At 40.9% G+C, this 21,775-nt stretch overlaps 1 protein-coding gene across 1 annotated transcript in view; it reads right to left on the bottom strand.

Moving 5' to 3' along the window:
• tgfb2 (transforming growth factor, beta 2) overlaps positions 1-21,775 on the bottom strand; it is a 64,252-nt gene that overhangs the window by 41,042 nt on the left and 1,435 nt on the right. The window lies entirely within an intron of this gene.

Raw genomic sequence — 21,775 nt, 5'->3', positions numbered from 1 at the left:
GCACAAACAGGCTCTAACCAGAGTAGAAAAAGAAGGGGGAGGCCGCGTTGCACAACTGAGCAAGAAGATAAGTACATTAGAGTCTCTAGTTTGAGAAACAGACGCCTCACAGGTCCCCAACTGGCATCTTCATTAAATAGTACCCGCAAAACACCAGTGTCAACATCTACAGTGAAGAGGCGGCTGCGGGATTCTGGGCTTCAGGGCAGAGTGGCAAAGAAAAAGCCATATCTGAGACTGGCCAATAAAAGAAAAAGATTAAGATGGGCAAAAGAACACAGACATTGGACAGAGGAAGACTGGAAAAAAGTGTTGTGGACGGATGAATCCAAGTTTGAGGTGTTTGGATCACAAAGAAGAACGTTTGTGAGACGCAGAACAAATGCAAAGATGCTGGAAGAATGCCTGACGCCATCTGTTAAGCATGGTGGAGGTAATATGATGGTCTGGGGTTGCTTTGGTGCTGGTAAGGTGGGAGATTTGTACAGGGTAAAAGGGATTCTGAATAAGGAAGGCTATCACTCCATTTTGCAACGCCATGCCATACCCAGTGGACAGCGCTTGATTGGAGCCAATTTCATCTTACAACAGGACAATGACCCTAAACACACCTCCAAATTGTGCAAGAACTATTTAGAGCAGAAGCAGGCAGCTGGTATTCTATCGGTAATGGAGTGGCCAGCGCAGTCACCAGATCTGAACCCCATTGAGCTGTTGTGGGAGCAGCTTGACCGTATGGTACGCAAGAAGTGCCCATCCAACCAATCCAACTTGTGGGAGCTGCTTCTGGAAGCGTGGCGTGCAATTTCTCCAGATTACCTCAACAAATTAACAGCTAGAATGCCAAAGGTCTGCAATGCTGTAATTGCTGCAAATGGAGGATTCTTTGACGAAAGCAAAGTTTGATGTAAAAAAAATCGTATTTCAAATACAAATCATTATTTCTAACCTTGTCAATGTCTTGACTCTATTTTCTATTCATTTCACAATGTATGGTGGTGAATAAGTGTGACTTTTCAGGAAAACACAAAATTGTTTGGGTGACCCCAAACTTTTGAACGGTAGTGTACATAATATGTTATGTCAAAATATGTGTTCAAAGTAGTCTGTCAGAAATCTTGAGTACAAGGATAAGATGATTTGAAAATATTTGAGACTGCCAAGTTTAAATTTGTAAAATGCAAATTGAGGAGCGAGGGGAGAGGCGGCTCCCCGTGGTGGCTATAATCAGAGAAAAATAATTCATTCAGAGTGTGTTTTGTGTGTTATGCCTTGACTTCTCTCTCCACATGTCTCTTTCTTGCCTCCTCCGCTCAAATCTCCTGTGGGTGGGATTATATTGCGAAGTGAGGATGTGAGGAATCAGGGATGTACTGAACAAACTGGGACTTTGGAAAGGCCCAAGGGGCTTCTCATGTTGCTTAAACTGCCTCCACTTGCCTCCGTTCCTTGCGTCCTAGTCCCTCCCACCAAGGAGGCACAGGCAAGATGCAAGGACATCATTGGAGGAGAGAGGCAAAAAGGAAGGTGTTTTAAGAGTGATGAGACGTCCTTTCCGCTGCGTCACATGAATTCGGCAGCTATATGGGCGGAGTTAGCAACTCATTCAGCTGCACAGCTTCCGGGAAGGCAGCGCTCGTGTATCCACGCCTGTAGTGCCTTGAAGATCCTCCTCAATCCTCGCGGTCCTTGGAGCAGAAATTAGAGCTTTGAGACGGCCTTTACTGAGGAGGGACAGAACAACTTCCGGTTCAACAGAAGAGTTGAGGACCTATCAAATAAGGGCCATGAGATGCAGCCCCTGAGTGTTGATTGCTTGGGTGTGGCTTCACACTCTGGCTCCAGATGTCTGGCTCCAGCTGCCTGACTCCTGCTGCATACCTGGTCCACATTTCACTAGTCAAGAAGCTGCAGTATGTCTACTCTGGTTCCTGACTTCCTTTTTTTCTATTGCCAACTGATATATATTATCAAGATTCTTTGTTTTCTTTTGACTTTAACTCAGGATTAAACGTGTATTTCCATGTGCCTAAGAACACTTCACCCTCCTCAAAAAATAAATAAATAAATAAATAAAAAATCTCCTTGCTCTACTCCTACCGTGCTTAGAACTGCCACTTCCTGGTCTGCGACTGTGCTCTGCTGCCAATGCTCCATCTGACTTTTAACCCTCAACAATCAAAACTGTTTGACTACTTTTGAACTGATGCATTGTGTTCTGCTTTTGGGCCCTTCCAGAGATGGGGAGTTGAGTTTGAGAGTCATACTCGAGTCGCACTTAATGCTGACCTAACACCAAACTGCTTTTCAAGTGATTCCACTGTCTTCCACTGACTAATTTCCAACATCGGAACTAAATCCTGAGTCTTGCCAAAGTTGGGGCCCGCTCCCGTTGTCTCAATCGTTTGGTGCAAGTCAGAATCAGTCTTTTTCCTGTCTTGATGTTCCTACAAAATCAAATGTGTTTAATATTATCATACGTTTTAAGTCTTGGTAGTAAAGTCCAATCATGTGAACATCATCAACAACCAATGGGTACGCTCTCTTCAGCATCAAACAGGAAGCAGCAAACGCCTAGAGCCAGTGATGTTTATGGTTGCTTTGGCTAAATGCTAAAGAGGGAAAGTTGCCAATTTTCAACCCATCTAACACGCTTCATTCAACAGGAGTTTTACCGGCGGATAAATGTGAACCTCCGAGTACTACCGCCATTCATCTGCATGAACGGCAGTACAGAAAATCTGCAAACTTTCCCTTAACCCTCATGTTGTGCTCGGGACAAATTTGACCCACTTTCAGTTTTTTTTAAATCACAAAAAATGGGCCGTTGAATTAAGTGCTGAATAGGTCAACATTAGAAATATCAAATAACTTTGGAAAAAAACTCAAAAAAAGCACCCACAACATTGAAAGAGTGACAAAAATGTCAGAAAAAGCGATAATAGTGTAAAACCTTTTTTTCATGGTTGACAGGAACACAAGGGTTAAGTTACCAGCTGACGTAGTATTATTATTTTAATACATGTCTAATGAGCTGAATGCTCCCACGCTGTGTAACCTATAACCTACCTGACGATAACCACTCATTACTCACTGCAATACCGGCGGTGACGTGACAACAACAATGAAGGAATTTTTTGTTTTACTTTGTTTGCAAAATTACAGGAGAACAGATGTTGTGTGATATGAAATATAATTTAAGCAATAATCATTGCGTAGTTATCCTCATCGACTGTCTTTTTTCCTATATTCAAGAGATTATGGCAAAAAAAATGTTAGTTGCTCGTCACTTCAGCTTTGCACAAGAGGATGGACAGTCCATTAAATAGGTTGTATGGGGGGGGGGTTCTGTATGTCAGATCATAATGAATTATCTCTATAGCTAATGTTTAATATAATACGCAGTAGGGAAGACAAAGACATTTCTCTGTTCTCAGCTGAGATGGACACATTAACGTTACCACCGCAGTATTTACCATTGCACTTTAGCCTAGCAGCTAGCGGAGTTTCCCTCTGCTTATAGCTTAATCCCAACAAAACCAAACGACAAATCAATTTCAGCCTGCATGCACGATTTGTAACCTAAACCAGAGCAGCTTATATTGGTAGAGAGAGGAGCAAGTTAGCGGACTGCAGAGTCGCCCTCTCTGCTTTCTCTCTGCTCAGCTGCTAGACCACTGTGCTTCAAAGTGCTCCAAACTTTTATTTTTATTTTTTACTTTATTGAAAATAGAGCTTTGTCTGTAAAATCGATCAACGGAGACGAGAGAAAACAGCACATTCTTAAATGACAGCGAAATTCAGCAAAGACTTTCACATTGAGCTGAAATGGAAACACTGTGCTGCAATATTTTTATATGGCTGCAACATATGTTGTAAGGTTTAAGCTGACCCCAAAGTTTTTTGGGGGTAACGCCATTCACTTTACCGCCAGTATTGACAACAGATAAAGTCACAGTGTCCTGACAAGCTCAAGCTTGTTTTATTGTTCTCTTTTAACTCACTTTATATCATCTTTGCTATCTCTTTTTCTTCTCACTTTTCCTAACAGGGGGTTGCGGTTAACCACCATATGTGATACGTTGCTTCTTCACCATAGTAGGAAAAAACTATCCGTCACAGTCCTGCTACCTACGTGGTATGTGGTAGTAGATAGTGTTACATAACGTACGTAAGAGAGGACAACAAACATGTTGACCACACCGGCAGCTGTTGTGTCAGTCATCAGAAGCTAATGTTTGCTGGATGTTATGAAAAGATGAAACAGCATTTGTTTGTTTGCCAAACTCATGGTAGTCAATTTACCTAATATTAGTAGTTTGTTTTAAAATTAATATTAATATTAACTAATGATCCTGCTGGCTGCCAATTATTTACATCGGCTGAAAACAGGTCACAGGTTTGTTGTTGATCATGTAACATTACAGAAAGTGAACTGTAGTGTGTTAACATTTTGTGGACTTACAGTATATTTCAAATTTGGCCGCAATAGTGTTTTGCATTTAGCTACAATGGGATGGTTTGCATTTACTTGGCATCATAAAGCAGAAAAATGTTTGTATTTGTTCTTATGGCCCCAACAGGAGGCAAGGTCTGTCATGATTCAACAATGAGACAGCAAGTCCTTTCTTCTTTAGTACTTCAATATTTGGTCTATATAGTGTACTTTGTGCTCATGTTACGAGGCAAAATTCAGTTATTTACCCTTAAAGTCATATGGCAATAGCCTGTTTACATTGATATATGTATTGATATAAATGTATGCCCAACTACCAACTAATCAAAGCTGATATTGGATGCTAAGAGATAGGAGTCGTAATAACATATTATATACTTTGAATTCCTTATATATGCAGTGTTCTAAGCAGCCTAGATAGAACGCAGCAGTTGATACAATACTAATTATAACCATGAGAGACTTGAGACTTGGACTCTAGATCAAAGACTTCAGACTGACTAGGACTCTAGCTCAGAGACTTGTGAGCACCTTTGGGCCCTGAACTTCCTGACATCATGACACCATTGGTATAGGCAGAAGTCTGTGGCTTCCAAATGCCATTCTAATTATTTATATTGAGTAATTTTCTATAGAATGGCATCCTATTGAGATTATCATGTTTTGAATTATTCCTATAATCAAGAACAGTAAATAAAATATTATAAATGTTTTCAGACAAGAACGCCATTATTGGATAATTCTCAATCTCTTTTTGTAAGATCTAATGCCAATGGATGCTTTCTACAATATCTGCACATGGTAACAATAGTTGAGGTAACGGAAAGCTCACGGGTAAAGTTGATAAAAAGGCAAATGGTAATTGTAGGTCTGTGACTAGGCACATACTGACACATGCTCTTCAAAACCCTCTGTAGAGTTCTCTTTTAATATATAATAATACCCCTGTAAAAGTTTGATGTTCATTTGGACTGATGTTAAACTTGGCATGATGAAGGATGTGGAATGCTTGCTGGGATGGCTCACTTCCACTGGCAATTAGACAGCATGGCAGAGACACACACACACGCACACACACACACGCACACACCCGCCTCCTGCACTCCTGTTGAGACTATCATCTTACACAGGACTTGTGCCGTTGCTGTAAACAATACAATGCTGGAGGAACTTGTTATTCTTTCAACTCTCTCACTCAATTGCCATCTTTCCCTCCCTTTTGTTACACAATACTGCTTGGCCAAAGTGGCTGAGCGGTTCAAATGCCAGCAGCGTCCAGGTCTTGCGTAAGTGAAGAGAGAGCGGGCTCTCAACAACAACCCTGTGGTGAGGTCCGTCACTCAGGCAAATACCCTAAGGTCTTAAAGTTTTCAGCTCTCCCTGCAGCTGCCTTCCCTCATTCCATCCCAGGAAGAGAGGATTTCAGCTGAATCTGGAAGACCCAGATTAAGAATTGGAGACAAAAACAACAAGTCTGGGCTGCAGTCATCACAGCTGAACGTTGGTACTTAATACACCAATACAGAATGACAGTTAACTAACTGTAACTATCATGCCGTCTGTTTGCAGCAACACAGCAATAACACCATGACTGCAATTTATATTGCTGCCCTAAAAACTACAACAGATCTAGAATTAGTAGTAGAGAACTACACAATCTCTGATAGTGACATTAACATGAGCTGAATAAAACACAAGGCTAAGAAAGAGTTTTTGCTACTGACTCTCATTTCCACTTTGCCTGGATATGATAGAATTAGTGCAAAATGTGAAAAACTACAATTACCGCCTTGCGGTTGTATGCCTTTCAAGTAACATCCATGTCTGTCCAGACTCCAAATATGTATTTAAGACTTTGAACAAATGTAATAAAAGGCATTAAGTGTATTTTTTAGTGAGTTGGAAGTTATCACTTCAATGATGTATGATTCCAGTAAGAAACATAAGGCTTAGGGTTTCACAATGATTGAGATTTATAAATCAGAATTAGGCGTACATGCGGCCTAATGATTCTCAGGAAAAGAATGTGTAAGCCCATTTTTGTCTAGCGTGCACATGGTTTTAGTTGTGAATCTATACATTTTTATGCATTCTGCCCCTGTAGTCTCCAGCGCTTTAACTGGACATTGTGATTAGATAATTAAAGGCCTACAGAGCTTTTTAGCCTGCCAACACATTGAAACCTCAGAATAAGTCTACTTTGGACCTCAATGTAGGTCCTTACTTAGAGAGTCTTCCTAGATGATGGCTATTCTTTTGAATTTGCCACAGGTGGACGTATATCAGGTTTTGGAGATGATGTATTTAAGCTCAGGTTTGACTGCTGTAGAAAATGAATCCAGAATGCATGTTACAGTTTCTTACACTGTATATTCACTGTAAGGAATCAGTATGAATATTTACTTTCTGTAGCCCTGTATAGCCCAATAGCTGAGCCATGCATTAACTCTGGCGGGGTTGGGGGCTCAACTCCCACTGGGATCATCACTTACAGTATGCTTGAAATACAGAGATTCAAACTGCAAAAAACTGGCCTCCAACAGGGGTTACAGTCTGCAGCTTATTTGCACCTTTAAAGACAGAAACAAGAATACAAGAGCATGCAATGTTCTCTGCCTCATTCTCTGCAAGACTCAATTCACTTTTTTGGTACCAGTGTTTCAGCTCATTGCTATAGTTAAGCTGCACGAAACTGCCATGACAACATCTTTAACGTGAAACTCGTTAAATCCTACCATTGTGGTAGATGCTATAATGTAGCTGTTACCAGGCATGACGGGCATACTACTGGACAAAAGGCAGGTAGGAAAAAGCAGCAGAATGAGCAAAATCGGCAGAACAAACAGTCAATTTAACCTTAAGGCAGCAGATCCAATGACAGTGGGCAGAGAAGCCTAATAAATAAGTACTTATCTTAATATCTGCCATCCTATGCACTACCTGCATCACAAGGTAGTTTTTTTTAAAAAACAGATGGAGACTAGGGAAGGAAGGAATAGTTTTTCCCCTCATCAAGTTGTTTTAATGTTACTTGTCCACGTCTTAAATGTCTATAACTGAACTGTCTACACTGTGATGAAGATGACCAGCGCCGGACAAAGGAGTGAGTTGGTCGTGACAACGGAGGGGAGCAGCGGAGCCAAAAGGTCTACAGGTAGGCCCACCCACTCTCACTGTGGCCTGGCAAGCCGAGTGTTGAGCTCTGTTTCATATGCACGGCCAGGCTAAAATCTGGAGGCCCTTAAACATAACTATAGTATTACGTTTTCTAGGGTTGTGGTTACGCTGGGAAAAACAAATAGGGGAAGGTCTGCACTTTATCAATTGTACGGTGGAGTGAACGGTGTGGTTTTGCAGGCTGCAATCTAATTACATTTTCCCACTTGATCTGACGTAGGTTTCTGTATGATGTCGTTGCTTCATTACAGTACAGCGAGTGCAGTACCATATAGTACAGTAACTATGCAAAGTAACAGTATAAAGTAAGGCGTTTAACACGGCCCCGTGTTTGGAGAAACACACAGGGAGCTAAGCAATGTACTGCTGTGGTCGCCACGTAAGGTCGGATCCAAAAAAGTTTGTTATTGTGTGACTTTTGTTATAACTAACCGTTCGAGGCAGCTTTAGCAACTACACTGTAAGGGAAAATACTGCTTTTGTCAAATCAATAGTGGCTATGTATAGAGCGATATCCCAATTTTGAAGTAGAGCTGGGCAATATATCAATATTATATTGATGTTGTGATATGAGACTAAATATCATCTAATCTTGGATATTGTAATATTGTAATATGGCATAAGTGATGTCATATTCTCAGTTTACCAGACTGTTTCCCTTTACCCACTCAGTCGTCAAATCCACATTACTGATGATTCTTCATCAAAAATCTCATTGGATAAATATTTTGTGAAAGCACCAATAGTCAACACTACATTGTCATTGTGGTATCAATAGGTTTTTGGTCCAAAATATCATGATATTTGATTTCCATATTGCCCAGCCCTACTTTGCCAGTACACCTTTGCACCAACAAAATGTGTTTTAGCCACCTAAAAAAGGACCAACTAAGAAGTAGTTAAAAGGACACCTACTGTTTTTTTCAACCTGGACTGGATTTTCCTATGTTTTTGTGCCTAAGTGACTGATAAGAACAACAATCTTGACATTGGTCCAGTATTAAACAAGATCCCTGCAGTCAACAGTGGTGAAACAATCTACGATGTAAGTTATATGGCAATTGTGCAGCTTGTATTTAAATACACTGAAATGAAAATATGTTGGCTCTATAAATGCTAAAAGTATTGTTTTTTATTTGGACCGTGGCAGGTTTAGAGCTAGCAACCTCAGAACTGTGTCTGGTGAGACAGAAAGGTCATAACGAGATTTTAAAAAGGCCTTTCTCTGTCGGGATCCTTTCCATAATGTTGTCAAACACTTAATAATCTGAGCCTTTCAGTGGCAAAATAAAGCACTTTTAGTAGACCAAACAGACACACTGAACATTCACCCAATATGGTTATATTGCAGCCCGCTCTGTTGTTGTCGGTTACAGCATTCAATACAGGGCCAATTTCAAAAGGGCTGTTCCCGTCAGTCACAAAAAAAAAGGAAAATAAGTTGAGTAGTTACCCTTTACTAAGCATATGCTATATTTTAAATATTTTCACCAGTTTACCTTGCCATCAGAGCCCATTCTGACATTGAACCAAGAATGTTATATTGCTGTCTTCAAATACACCAGACTCCATTAACAAAAACAGCGATTTCACCTTGCAGAACAGGAGAGGTGCTGGTCTGCTGCTACTACTGCCTGTGGTGTTGTCCACAGCAATAATGTTACATTGCTTAGCTTTTGTGCCAAAACTTAGCACAGCTAACATTGACTAAGCTAGTGCTAGCAATCAGATTGATCATAAACTTGTTGATTAGCTTACTGTCACTGCTAGTCAATGATTTTTGCTAAGGCCGAGTGGGTGTAACCATCTGAATTGCTGAAAATGAATGTGTTCAGCTTAGTAATGCACTTTTCACTTGTCTTTTCAAAAAGCAGAAGCAGGTTACTAGTTATCACGAATCCTGCTGCTAGAATCACAATGAGAGCACATCACTTTAGTTTTAGCTTAAATACAGCGCCTTCTCTTCTAATTTTAAATTGAAATTATTGAATGTAAAGCTCAAAATGGGTACGACCAAAGCGCAGCGTATTCATTTCAGGTTTGTTTGTTAGATGTTTAGAACATACAGTGTTCACTGTAGTACACACACTAGTAGACACATAAAGCTTAGCGAATTTTTACAAGCCTCCCTTTACATGTCAACAGTCGTCACACTACTGGGTTTATTTAGAGAAGCGCAGGGGAGATTAGCCAGGGGTTCACACCATCCATCACACACTCACATCACAACACTCAAACCCAAGTGACTAACACATGGCCATAACGACGCTTTCACATTAACATGAACCACACGCCTTTGATTTTCTCTCATTCCACACAGTCTTTCCCAAATACACAGAACACCAGAAGAGAACCAGCAGGGCCCTCTAGTCTCTCAGAGAGAGCCAAGTCAAGACTAACGTTTTGAAAAGTCAAGCACAGAGTTGGCCCCCTATATTTTTTTCTGTTTTAACTAAAATATGCTACATGGGGTGATATTAAAAATAACTTCACATTTTATTTTGGGGTTCTTTTATTAATAAAATAATGACTTCAGCCAGCTAGAAGTCCAAAGGAAATCTAGCAATGGCAGGGGCTCGATCAAGGAAAGAGTGGATATTATTGATAGCTTGTTGGTAAAACCATTTCAGCCAAAGACATTTGAAAGACATTTCCTTTGAAATTATTCTAAAAAGATACCAGGAGATGTCATAGTCCCCACCTGCGCTGGGAGTGCTTGCTATTTAGCCAGGAGTTTGACATGGGTCTGTTGTAAAAAGCAAACTAGCTTACAGAAAATACTATGACATTTCCAGTAAACTTTATCCACTGACGAAAACCATATCTTATGGTTAAGAGAACCTAAAATACGATACCATATTATTGCAATTTAAAAGATATATTACGCAATATATTGCAATTAATTTTCCAACATCAAAGTTTCTCAAAAATTAACTGCATCATCTAGTAGACTGAAACAATGGATTTTATTATTCTCGTAACAAAAAGTTAAATTCTAATGTGCAATTTCCATTATAAAAGAGGAAAAGATATACAACAGATATCCTATACAAGAGGAAAATTCACCAGATAGCAGTCGGTTATACGTCGGTCTCAAGGTTTACCAGTTTACCAGTAAACGCAACATTTTGCCCCGCCTGTGTTGTTACTCAGACAACAGCAGTGACCAGTGCTAGTCGGTGCTAGTTAGCGTCTGTTAGCTCACAGGGCTCTACGGCGCGAGTAACATTTTTCCTCTAGGTCTCACCGGTGCACCTAATGTCCTCGCATCCGCTGCAATGTTGTTTATATCGGTATGGTTTAATTTTGCGTTACCTGACCCATTTCTTCTGTAAAGCCGTGCTTGTGTTGGATCTTTCCTCTACTCTCTCTCCTCTTACTCTCCACGCAGCCCTGCCACACAGCGGCCGCCGGTCCACACTTCTGACATTTGTCCAGTTTTAATTGTTATTAATACAGCTGTATATTGTTAAGCATGAGAGGAAAACCTGTATTTGTACCAATGTTTTCGCTGGTTACTCTGCTATTGCGGCGGCCACGGCGAAGAACACAGAAGAAGTTATTGAATCCAGCTAACATCCGTTGGTAGAGTAATAGCGTTAGACGGAGCCTGCTGGACCTGGGCCAGAGATGAGACCCATGGCCAGAATATCATAGTTCATAAAAATGCGGCGCAGTGAAGATACAGACATTTCATAAACACGACGTGTGTATCTCCGCTGTCCCGCCGTTCGACCTGTGCTGGACCCGTTCATAATGAGTCAGCCGTCTCTCTGTGAGTAGCACTCCCCCTCTCTCCCTAGCTCTTTTAATCAGTTATTGTTGACAACAAGTGAAAGAGCTTTCTCAGAGATACATTAAAAATGTATATATATATACACTCACCGGCCACTTTATTAGGTACACCTGTCCAACTGCTCGTTAACACTTAATTTCTAAGCAGCCAATCACATGGCGGCAACTCAGTGCATTTAGGCATGTAGACATGGTCAAGAGAATCTCCTGCAGTTCAAACCGAGCATCAGTATGGGGAAGAAAGATGATTTGAGTGACTTTGAACGTGGCATGATTGTTGGTGCCAGAAGGGCTGGTCTGAGTATTTCAGAAACTGCTAATCTACTGGGATTTTCACGCACAACCATCTCTAGGGTTTACAGAGAATGGTCCGAAAAAGAAAAAACATCCAGTGAGCGGCAGTTCTGTGGGCGGAAATGCCTTGTTGATGCCAGAGGTCAGAGGAGAATGGCCAGACTGGTTCGAGCTGATAGAAGGGCAACAGTGACTCAAATAACCACCCGTTACAACCAAGGTGGGCAGAAGAGCATCTCTGAACGCACAGTACGTCGAACTTTGTGGCAGATGGGCTACAGCAGCAGAAGACCACATCGGGTGCCACTCCTTTCAGCTAAGAACAGGAAACTGAGAATACAATTTGCACAAGCTCATCGAAATTGGACAATAGAAGATTGGAAAAACGTTGCCTGGTCTGATGAGTCTCGATTTCTGCTGCGACAGTCGGATGGTAGGGTCAGAATTTGGCGTCTACAACATGAAAGCATGGATCCATCCTGCCTTGTATCAACGGTTCAGGCTGGTGGTGGTGGTGTCATGGTGTGGGGAATATTTTCTTGGCACTCTTTGGGCCCCTTGGTACCAATTGATCATCGTTGCAACGCCACAGCCTACCTGAGTATTGTTGCTGACCATGTCCATCCCTTTATGACCATAATGTACCCAACTTCTGATGGCTACTTTCAGCAGGATAATGCGCCATGTCATAAAGCTGGAATCATCACAGACTGGTTTCTTGAACATGACAATGAGTTCGCTGTACTCAAATGGCCTCCACAGTCACCAGATCTCAATCCAATAGAGCATCTTTGGGATGTGGTGGAACGGGAGATTCGCATCATGGATGTGCAGCCGACAAATCTGCGGCAACTGTGTGATGCCATCATGTCAATATGGACCAAACTCCCTGAGGAATGCTTCCAGCACCTTGTTGAATCTATGCCACGAAGAATTGAGGCAGTTCTGAAGGCAAAAGGGGGTCCAACCCGTTACTAGCATGGGGTACCTAATAAAGTGGCCGGTGAGTGTATATCCTTCGCTATTTATTTCAGATAGCTAATTTTCATTTACATGTGTTTCAGCTGTATGTCTATACAACAAACAACTTCAACATAAGAAGAATATAGCATAATATAGATGTGAAAGCAGTTCTAAATAGCCTATGTGACTATAAAAGTTGTTTGGTTAAAAACAAATAATCGCAATAATAATTGTGATCACAATATTGATCAAAATAATTGTGATTATCATTTTGGCCATAATCGTGCAGCCCTAGGTGCCAGATAAGTAATCAGTAGTGGCAGCTAACCTGAGTTGAAGTATTCAAATCAGTATTAGACATGTTTTTGCTTGAGGTGGTAGTAGGACAGAGAGCTTTAGTCCAATGATCACAGTTTGCAAGTGCACGACACACACTTGTAGACACATAAAGCTTAGCCTAAATTCAGTCAGTATCAGTATCTTATGTTACACCCTCATTCTCATGTCCCTCTCTCTCCCTCATGAGGTAATTGGGGTGTTTATTCTTTTTGTTAAACCATAGCCACGATCTCTATCAGCCAATCACAGTTTTGCTGTCGATATTCAATTGTTCTCTGTTGCTGTTATTCAGCGTGAATAGTTGTGAGTCCAACCCTCTTTTGTGAGAAAGTCTGGGATATTGTGGTACTGTAGTACAATATCAGTTTGACTTTATAATCTAAGCTGTGTGACTCTACAATATAAGCTGTTTAAAAGTTTATGAAAAAGAAGGTTTCTGCGTAGTGAAGTAACTGTGTTCTTGTTTTTTGGGGCATTTCACCTTCAATGGATAGGACAGTTTTGGACAGGAATGTATGGAGCGAGAGAGAGTAAAGGGCCACAGGTTGGATTTGACCCAGGGGCTGCTGCGGTAAGGATTGAACCTTGGCACATGCGGCGTGCGCTCTACCAGGTGAGTTATCAGGGCGCCCCCATTGAGGAAAAACGTAAGTTATCCTTAAAAAGAGTCATTGATTGGAATAATAATTAAAAAAAATAAGTGGAAGTTCTCCCCTGATGAGTGTGTGTGTGTTTGTGTGTGTGTGTTTCTATGGCATTTCCAAAAAAAGCAGTTTAAATCAAATGCCACCTATCATTTAAGACAACCATTGGCTGTAAAAAGCCGGTTTTATCAGTGACTGACAGGAACAGTCGGAGTGTGTTCAGTCATGCTGAACAGTCTGCCTTCAAGGACAGATTTGCCTTATTTGGATGTTTCCCACTATTACACTAATGATCTCTGCCCACCACAGGAACAGCAACTTTTACATCTACAGGTTATGAGCAGCATCAATCAGTGTGTGTGATAAAGTCAACAATATCTGCTGGAGCACGAAGGACACTGAGGAAAACATGCCGCCCAATACATGTTGCACAAAACCAAAAACATCATGTCATTGTAAATGTGGCGTTGGCTATTTTTCTTCTGGAGATGCTCAGGTATCCTTGTATTTTGTGTTTGTACTAGGACCTGTTTACATACTTTAATGTTCAAAAAACACTTTTTCATACTGGTTGAAGAAGTCCCGCACACTGTCCATTACGCATGCAAATACTTAAAGCATTTGCATGCGTAATGGAATGTGTGACTGGTAACCTTTACATTTTCCGACACACCTGCCCCAAAAAAGAAGCGTCATAGTGTTTTCGTACTGCCCATGGCTGCTGCTCCTGTATTCACTCTCTGTCTGAGACGCTCTGTTGGAGCGCCTGTCTCTTTCAGCCCGCCTCCCAAAAAATTCAGATATTTGAACATTTAGCTCACAGGGATTTCTCTAAAATACGTTATTCTAATGTTTTTTTTTTAGGTTTTGGCCAAGTTTAACATGAAAATCCGACATTATAACATTCCAGATATGACAGAAAATACGGAACAGCAGAATATATCCACTTTAAATGCAATGAGGCTTTAGGAACATTTATGCACTGTGTCTGGGATTGTGACAGAGTTCAAACATTCTGGATAGAAGTGATCAATGAAACCATGTTCATCTTGTCTGTGAACAGTCCACTTGACCTCAAGATGATATTGCTGCACTTGTATCCAACAAATCTGAAGAAAAAAAAATCAAACGTACATAGAAAGCTCTCAACCCACTTGATTTAATGATTTAATTTGATGTAAAATTATATGAACAATATGATTTGGATAGGATAAAACATTTCATTAAGTTAGGGAAAGACAGTGGTTATTAGAAGGAGTCGGAATGTGAAGCTTTGATGCTGAACGGGAACATTTGTTGCACTTTTAACTAACAATCCAACCTTCCCATCCTTACTTTACAATGCACTATATAATATGAACATCCCTACTTCCTGCATGGACACTGAAAGTTCCAACTGAGAATAATCACTGTTTTGCTGTTCAGTATAAAAATATTCTTTGCACCATTCAATAATAACCAAATCTTATATTGCCAAAGCAGCCTGAACAAAAGCCCTCTGTAGGCGACTCCTTAGTAGGCTACGTGAGACTAAAGGACTGGTTTGTGAATGCGAGCTCACAGGCTGCTGTGGGGGAACCTGGAACTCTATAGCACTCCAGAGACATACAATCAGCTGGAGGGCACACAGGCCACAACACACACATTCTGTCCACTCAGCTCAATTATAGCCCACAAACAGGGAAGCACTGTGTCACCCAGCCAACTCACAGTTATCCTTGGATTAGTGTGGCACCTAAATCTTGGATGCAGCTGTCGCCGTAGTCCTGTTCGGCGCCCTGCTACACCATGAACTACTACAACTACTATTTCTAGTCATTGGTCCATTTTTTATATACTTTGTATATTTATTTACTATACGTAATTGTCACTGTTCATCTTACCCCCAGCCGGCATACAACCACCCACAAGAGCCTGGGTCTGTCCAAGGTTTTTCCTCACACTGTTGCACTAAATGCTTACTCTTGGGGTTTTGATTTGATACTATAAACAAAACTGATATGAACTGAACAGGGGCCGCCCATTTTTTTTAACGGCTTTGGTTCCAGAACTATTTATTCCCATTTAAAAAGACCCACACAGGTGTTTTCAGTTAATCTGGCTGATTAGACCTCATCCCAGGTCTGTATGGGTGTGTATAGGCAGATTGAGTGACATCTTATTTAGGCTCCTGTTAGGGCAGGATAAATGGACAGCTTTATCATTGCAATTTGTAGAAATAATTTGTGACCTAATAAGTTTCCAATATAAGCTCCGGCCCACATACACTAACTAAAAACACCTGGGGTGTGTGGGTTTTCAGAGGTATTAATATCTCCATGACGTTTCATTAAATGCTTATATAAAGAACTAAGCCTGGAACCAAGTCAACCAGCTAAGAAATAAAGCATGAAGATGAAACATTTAATTCAGCGCAAAATAACATTTTGAAAACAGCAGAAAAGGCAAAGATACAAGACTGTGTACAGAAACTGTCATAGACTTTAATGCTAAGCCACTCGCTCTAGCCATTCTTCTGCCAGTCAGTTTGTCCACAAGGCATAGAGGACTCTGCTGGGCCTACAATCTCCAGCCTGTCAGTCACCAGGGCAAAGAAAACATTGCTGTGCCTGGCTGTCTCAGAGGAAGTGTTATTGCAACGGCTTACGGCTCGCCATCATATTATATTGCAGCAAACGGTGTCTGCATGAAGTTTTGAAAACAGTAGCCACACTTGCAACCGCTTTACCTGCATTGCCGTGACTCGCTGTGACTTCAACAATTTGGCAAAGCGCTAGTCACGTGACACAACGTGAGGAGATGCTCTGCAACGTTTTGCTCCATTTATCCCCTTAAAGATACATAACCAGTTACATTTGTGCTCAGCTTGGAGGAAAAACTTTGTGGAAGCCAAGAATTTGGAAAGTCACAAAGTCATCAGCCCATGTATGGTGCGGATTGTGCCACATAAAGGATTACAAGGAGAAAGAGCAGGCTACCCTCCCGTCACTGCCAAACCGTGTGGATTTGGACCGATTTTAAGAACAAGAATTGATATATATAGCCTACCAAAACTGTATCACAAAAGTTATCAATGATTGCTCTTTTTTAACCAAAGTACACAATATTGGTTCATGATAACAATCGTCCATATTGGGAGTTTTCAAGGCAGCAGAAACTATAGAATCCCTCTGGTCTTAAAAAGCATTACTGTGGATTAACTATGCCTTTTTGTTGCTCTCAACACAGAAATAGACATAAGGCAAAAAAAAAACAAAGCTGGGCAAGGTAAACATGACAATGTGCGTACGATTTACAGACATAAGTTTATATATAATAAAGAGTATAGATGCATTTCCATACACGTGCGTAAATAAAAACATCTAAACAAACAGGAAGTCCTTAAGTTCCACTAGATGGGGCCATTGTTCAAGCAATGCAGGTCACATAATCGGGTGGTGTAAATCAGCTTTACATCATTTTATACTGTGAGGTACTTTTAGAGCAATTTTTATAATGAAGAAACAGTCTGGAACATGTATGTGTTGAATCAATTGAAGGACATTTTGACATTTAAAACACGTATTAATTGACTTAATTGAATTTACTTGAAATCTGGCGAGGATGCGTAGATGTGGCAGCGTGCTTATCAACGACGATGTCCACTGCCTGTGTAGTATATCCACACGCAGATGTCACACAAGGTTATCCTTGGCACAATACACTTGTGGGGATGTTAAAAAAACATCTGCGCTTCCACAGAACTGATGCATTGCAAGCCCAAGATGGCGGATGTACGATTGTGTTTAGCAAGCAGCACTCTCATAACATAGCGGATGTCATCGGTGACACCTATGCTGCACAAAGATCTCTGGCGACATAGAAAGCCTGGCAGAAATTCACCACAATGCTGCTTCACAGGAGAAAAAAAAACATTCTACCTTAATCAGCAGAATAAATGAGGTTGAAATATCTGTAATCAGCCAAAATGTAAAGACAAGCTTCTCCACCTGCACCTGGACACATGGGGAGAAAACTCCACCAGCGTTTGAACCCAGTACCTTCTAACCATTGGGCCACCGTGCTGTGAGGATCCCCTAATGGGGTTCTGCATAAAGGAATAAAAAACTAAAGCCATAAAAACTGCGACCAACAGTTGCCCACTTTTCTACAACATCATCCCTGTGGTCACGGTAATGTTGATCCAACTATATTACAATATTTTGTTTTGAAAGGAAGCTATTTTAAAGTCGTTGGTATATCTTTTTATTAATTTAAATTAATTTGTTTTACTACTTTGATGCACTGAGCTCATCTATTTTCCTCCTTCTCTCTATCTGTATGCAACCTCATCCCATTAATGCATGTTACTAACTCGACTTCTTCCCTCTCCTGGAGTCTTGTGCTCTCTCGCCCCTCTCCTCTCTCCTCCCATAACTTCCTGCAGGTGTTTCTGGCTCTGGAGCTGTGGTTGGAGTCACCTGCTGCCTCCATGTTCCTGCTCGATACCCTCTAATACAATTCCCCATGTCTCTCTCTGTCTGTCTGTCTGTCTCTCTCTCTCTCTCTCTCCGTCTCTCTCTCTCTCTCTCACCCCCAACCGGTCGAGGCAGATGACCGCCCACCCTGAGCCATGGTTCTGCTCGAGGTTTCTGCTTCTTAAAGGAAGTTTTTCCTTGCCTCTGTGGCCTAGTGCTTGCTCATGGTGAGAACTGTTGGGTTTCTGTAAATAACATCACAGAGTACGGTCTAGACCTACTTTTTATGGAAAGCGCAATGAGATAACTGTTGTGGTGATTTGGCGCTATATAAAGAAAATTAAATTGAAATTGAATTAAATACATTGCACAGTAAAAATACTTTACATTCTGTAAATGTTTCATACAATCTAATTTCCTTCATATATTGTATAATGTGGAGCCAAGCAAACCCTTTCGTAATCAAAGCTTTCAGTAAACATGATGACATTAAAATGTTTTTATAGTCTGTGTCGTGACAGTAGAATAAGCCATTATAAAAATATATCTAAAAGGCCAAGTCAAACACATATGGGTCAGCCACTACAAAACATATTGACTTTTGGTCAGATTTAGTATGGGTCAAACTTAGAAAATGCTGGGTAATACGTTCCCCATAATGCAACCTATGCCATTTTTCATGAGACCCTCCCTGCCTGGTTAACACCCGTGTTATTTTAAACTCCACACCCCCAGTTACTGTGATAAATCTCCAAAAAGACCTTAAAAGTTTTTAGCCACCAACTTAGTGTCTATCTTGCTGGAATTTTCCATGCAGTGAGTGGCAGGCAGGGCATCCACACAATGCCTCGCAGCTAACTGGGTTTAAAAAACCAACAGAGACCTGGGACAGTGTCTCCAACGCTTTCCATATACACCCCCACACCCTCCCCATTCCGCTGCCTAAAATACTTTACTTTTCCGCTGCCAGTAAAAATACTTTACATTCTGTAAATGTTTCATACAATCTAATTTCCTTCATATATTGTATAATGTGGAGCCAAGCAAACCCTTTCGTAATCAAAGCTTTCAGTAAACATGATGACATTAAAATGTTTTTATAGTCTGTGTCGTGACAGTAGAATAAGCCATTATAAAAATATATCTAAAAGGCCAAGTCAAACACATATGGGTCAGCCACTACAAAACATATTGACTTTTGGTCAGATTTAGTATGGGTCAAACTTAGAAAATGCTGGGTAATACGTTCCCCATAATGCAACCTATGCCATTTTTCATGAGACCCTCCCTGCCTGGTTAACACCCGTGTTATTTTAAACTCCACACCCCCAGTTACTGTGATAAATCTCCAAAAAGACCTTAAAAGTTTTTAGCCACCAACTTAGTGTCTATCTTGCTGGAATTTTCCATGCAGTGAGTGGCAGGCAGGGCATCCACACAATGCCTCGCAGCTAACTGGGTTTAAAAAACCAACAGAGACCTGGGACAGTGTCTCCAACGCTTTCCATATACACCCCCACACCCTCCCCATTCCGCTGCCTAGAATTTCTTTAAGGCTCTCAAGGTCGTGGTGCCCCACATTGCTACCTCTTAACTAAACAAGGCTCATACTCTATGTGTGTGCGTGTGTGTGTGTATGTGTGTGTGTGATATTCACTTTCACAGCAACTCAAGCTCGCACATCAAGAGAAAGAGAAAAAAAAAATACAGCATATCAGCTGAAGGGTACACTGCTTGATCTCTCTCCTGTCAGCATCTGTTTCCAGACATAAGGACCTGGCCAGTGTCACCAGTTCAAATGAATGGAAATCAGTTCTGGCCTCTTTCCTCTCTGCGTGTTGACTCAGTATTATTTATACCCTGTGAATGCTTTCCTGACGGCACTTGGCATCAGGCCAGACATATTCATATTTAAAGGTATTTACACAAGAGGCATGGCCAAGGAAAACATTAAATGCAAAATACACCTCAGGGCATACAGAATGTCGTGCTAATTTATTTTTACTTCAGTTCATGTGCTCACATTTCTGATGTGAATGGGAAACCCATGTTGAGATTAATGGTTCTACAGTTTCATTTGATATGATTATTTTGTTTCTACAGCCATGCTTTTCTTCTGATGTTTCTTTGAGCCACTGAAGGAGGAATTCATCTTCTCCACATGGAAGGTCAAAGGTTAAGGTCGGCTCCAGAACAGCACCACTGAAGCTGGTGGAGTCAGCGCAGGAGCTGTCAGCAGAGAACTAAACCCACAGCTTCTGCTTGAAGGGTTATTACTCAAATATGGCTTTTTTCTGAAACAATACAACATCTTAAAAGAAAAGAAAGAGTAAGAAAGAAATCCTCCCCTATTACCAGTCTGAAGAAGTTCTGACTAAGTAAATTGAGTTAAGGTGGGATTGTGTAATACTGAATGCATCTTTTTTTAAGATGATAACACAAGGTGATAATTCTTGAACTGAGTTCAAGGACAAATATTCTACAACTCTTGTACTCAGTACAATAACATTATTAAGGTCATTATTGTCATGACACCACCCTTCTAATGTCAGCACAAATACTACATTTAGAAATCAGAAGACAATATCACCACCACAGTGTGTTTAGTTCATTCCCTCCATACTTTTAAAGCTGCAATCTGCAGCTGATCTAAATAAAATACTAATTTAAAAAAAAAAAGAATCCGAATGGTCACTCTGGCAGTGACACTATGCAACTGTGTTCTAATCTTACTTTACCCAATATTAGCTAAGTCCTGCTGTGCCTTGTAATGCCGCACAGCGTCCTGCTATGCCATGAACTACTACAAAGAACTGCTACAAACTACTATTTTTTCTATTTTTGTCATTTCCACTCTTCATTCTAACCCCAACCGGCCCGTCAGACACCTTCTACCAAGAGCCTGGGTCTGACCGAGGTTTCTGCCTAAAAGGAAGTTTTTCCTCGCCACTGTCGCACTGTTGCTTGTTCTGGAGGAGACTACTAGAACTGTTGGGTCCTTGTGGATTCTGTAGTGTGGTCTAGACCTACTCTATCTGTAAAGTGTCTCAAGATAACTCTTGTTATGAATTGATACTATAAATTAAATAAAATAAAATTAAATTAAATAAATGTGCCTTAAAGGATTAGTTCACCAGATTAAAGAAAGGTACTTTCAGAAATAGTGTCCTTATTAAATCCACAGGTTTTTACAGGGATATCATTTTAGTAGTAAGTAGTTCCAATAAGTAGTGTAAAGGCAGAAATCTCAGAGACATATGACTCAAAACATGAGTGAACAAAGGAGAACCGAGGGTAAAGACTAAAAGGCTTTTTTGGCCCAGAGCAACAGATTAATCCGGCCATGGTCAAGGAAAAGGCTGCCTACACCCCCTAGCTCTGTTACTAGAGGTGATGGTAAAGTATTTAGATGTAATGATTAGTATAGTTAGCATAGACCTACAGGTTTTATATAATGGGATTTTGTTCTGGCTGTGATGATGGCCGTTCACTCGGCAGTTCTCTGAGTTGGAAGAGGAATCGTTGTTGAAGTCCAAGAAGTCTAGCTCAGCTCTAACTCCCCCATTCTATCTAACTCCCCCATTCTATCTGCACTCATCCAGCCCATTGACAGTTGGATCCAGCCATGCATGATGGTACGGCTTCTCCAA

This window comes from Etheostoma spectabile, chromosome 12, assembly GCF_008692095.1.
Source record: "Etheostoma spectabile isolate EspeVRDwgs_2016 chromosome 12, UIUC_Espe_1.0, whole genome shotgun sequence".
NCBI lineage: Eukaryota > Metazoa > Chordata > Actinopteri > Perciformes > Percidae > Etheostoma > Etheostoma spectabile.
The sequence above is the reverse complement of the archived record's forward strand: the minus strand, read 5'-3'. Positions and strand labels throughout refer to the sequence as shown.